Source organism: Arachis ipaensis, chromosome B01, assembly GCF_000816755.2.
Source record: "Arachis ipaensis cultivar K30076 chromosome B01, Araip1.1, whole genome shotgun sequence".
Classification (NCBI taxonomy): domain Eukaryota; kingdom Viridiplantae; phylum Streptophyta; class Magnoliopsida; order Fabales; family Fabaceae; genus Arachis; species Arachis ipaensis.
In genome coordinates, this window is record NC_029785.2 from 110,488,748 (window position 1) to 110,492,261 (window position 3,514).

Consider the following 3,514-nt stretch of genomic DNA (forward strand, 5'->3'; position numbering starts at 1 on the left):
CCGGAGCAAGTAGAATCACTCCACTGCATTTACCCAAGCAGGTATGTCTCACCACATCCCAGAGCAAGTGGAATCACTCCACTGCATCTACCCAGGCAGGTGGTTAAAAGTTCAACCTGGAGCAAGTGGAATCACCACTACTGCCGCTACTACCCAGGCGTCACAATTTCTGACCTGGAACAAGTGGGACGAACCACAACCCTTGCTACTGCCCAGGATCTCAAAATATACATTCAAGTTCAGAATTAATCATCATTGTTATCAAATCTCAAACATTAATTTGGAGCAAGCGGGATGAACCACCACCCTTGCTACTACCCAGGTATCACAAATACACATTTATTTATAATCACCCTTCATTATTATCAATTCTCAGACAATGACCCGGAGCAAGCAGGACGAACCACGATCCTTGCTACTACCCAGGTATCACAAATACATTCATTCAAAACTCCATAAAGTGGACAACGCCACTGCCTACTACCCGGGTCACACGTCACATTCAACATTTTCCATCATTATTCCCTTATCACATTTAGTCATTAATCATATACATATACAAACTCAGCCATAATTCAATTCTTATCACAGCCATCCAGCTCATACTATACACAGTACTTTTACCTTCATCCTTAGCAACTCATACAATTATCATTTCTCATCATTCATCATTAGTTCTCACTTTACTTCATCCACAAGTTACCACATGTCCTAGCTTCTTTTTATCACTAGGCATAATATAAAAATTTAGGACCTAGAGGATGAAAATGGAGGCTTAAAAGTCTGAAATTCGGCTTTAAAAACTCAAAAACCAACTTTTGCTGAAAACAGGGTCACGCGTGCGCGTCGCCAATGCATACGCGTGGAAGGTGATAAAGTAGAGTGACGCGTGAGCGTCGACCATGCGTGCGCGTGGGAGTCAGAAAAGCAGAGTGACGCGTGCGCGTCAGCCACGTGTACGCGTGTGTGCATTTTGTGCTCCTCGCACAAAACCAGCCCAGTACCCGCACAACTCTCTGGATTTTCTATGGAGCATTCACATTAGTGCAGCGACGCGTACGCGTCGGCCAGGCGCACGCGTGAGAGAGTAAAAATCATGGGTGACACGTGCGCGTCAGCCATGCGTGCGCGTCGGGGTGCGTTTTACCAAAACTTTTACTAAGTTAAAAAGCTACAGAATTACATTTTTAAACCCCAAACTTCCAACACGCATAACTTCTTCTACAAAATTCCTTTTCAACCATTTTCTGAACCGTTGAAAAGATTGTTGAATAAACTTTCATAAAAATCTAATTTTGAAGAATTCCAAACTCTGTGGATCGAGTTACAAACCGCCAAAGTTGGTCAAAAATCAGTTTTTGCCCAAAAATTGAAATCACCAATTTTTCTAATGTTCACAAGCCAAATTCATTTTCACTCATCCAAATGACCACAACCCAACCACATTCACATAATTACACTCAATCAAAACCAAACCTACCTCATCTACACAATTTCACCCAAAACCATCAAATTCCACACCTCAATTTCCCAAACCTTATTATTCAATAATCAAACTAATTATTCACACATTCAATATCTAAAATCCATCTAATCTCTTATATCATCACATAATACATACATCAACTTACCTTCCTTACCTCTTTCCGGCCTCCGGCCCAAGATTCACGGCCTCTGACCCAATTTCACAATTTAAATGTATATTCCACAAACCAACATTCATTATCCAATTCATCAAATTCTCAACACACCAAACATACAAATTCACACAATTCTCAACTCAATCATTAATTCACATTACATATCAACTATGCATATTAGTACCAACCATTTGCACAATCCAAACTTAATCCTAGGGGCATCTAGCCTAGGAATTCTCATCACACCACACGATACTTAAATGAAACTTAAACCGTACCTCTTGTAGCCAAATTAATTGAGCTTCTTCTTGGAAGTCTCCACCAACCCTTAACTCCAAGCCTCACCAAAGCTCCACAAGCAACACCAACCTCCCAATTGTGCACCAAAATCACCAAATATACTAACATAACCAATTTCACATATATACATCAACCTAGGGTTCATAAAAATGATAAATCACAAGGGTTAGAGGGTTCCTTATCTTAACCCACAAAATTTTGTGATGAATATCACCAATGGCTCATACTAGTGCACTCCTAAATAACCAAAATCACAAGGTTTCCTCAAAACCCAAACCAAATTCGAAATATAAGAGGAAAATAAAAACTGGGAAGAAGAGAGTTAGATACTCACCACAAAACTTTGATAGAATTGTAGAGGATGAGAAGAGCGACGCGTTGCTGCAAACGGCTCATCAATTGGAGTTCCGGAGAGAAAGTTATGGTGATTTGAAGTTTGGGAAGTTAGGTTTTCTTTCTCTCTTCTCTCTATCCACCCCTCCCTCCCATTTTTAGGATAAATGAGCTTAAATACTCATAACTAATGTTTATATATGTTAGGTCTTGGGGCCCACTTGGGTCCGGTTCACTTGGTTTGGTCTGTTGGCCCAATTTTGGGCCAAAACCTCTAAGATTAGAGTTTTAAATCGTATTTTAAATATTTTTATCTTCCCAAATTATAAATTCTTATTTCTTAAAATTATTCACTTCTAATTAATTTTTTCAGCCACAGTACCAGACAGATCGCGGCAGGTACTGCCGGTCAAATTTTTAATGCGCATTTTTATTCAGAAAACTATATTTTCTAACTTAAAAAAATTCACTGAGTCCAAATATCATATTTAAATTATCAAATTTCGATTGCTAAATTTTCTAACCATATTCGTTCCTATTTAATTTATTATTTAATTAATTACAGTTTGACCAGGGGTTTTACAGATATAGTTAGTGAAATATGCTAAATGAGTTAGAATTGGATTGATTAGACTTGGAATAATTGGAAATTGATGATTGAGTGTTTAGAAGGCCTAGAAATGGTATTGGATAGTTTGAATTAATTTGGATTTGGAAATTTATTGAAATGAGCATTTTGTAAAACTTGGTAAAAAAATGAGTTTTTAACTAATTTCGACGGGTCATAATTTGGCACTCAAAATTTGGATTTGAATCAAATTTATCTTAAATTAAAGCTAGTGGAAAGATCTTTAAAATCATTTAAGAACGAGAAAAAATAGAATTTTGTAGAGAAAGTTATGACTATTTAAAAACTGAGATTTTGAGCTGAATTCTAAAATATTACAGAAAACCAAAATTTTAGCCTGTGTACCCACACACACAATGGTGCCCATACACAGGTCAGAGAGCCTATAGAAGCTCGTGCGCATGAACAAAATGGTGCCCAAGCATAGGACAGAATGAGTAAAAAGATTCGTGTACGCACGAGGGGTGTGCATACGCATGTCCAGAAATTTTTCAAATTGTTTGTATGCATAAGGGGTCATGCGTACACACAAGTTAAGGAGCCCTTTTGATTTGTGCGTATGCACAAAGATGATGCGTACACAGAAGTCTTATTCTTGTTGTACTCTTTTTTT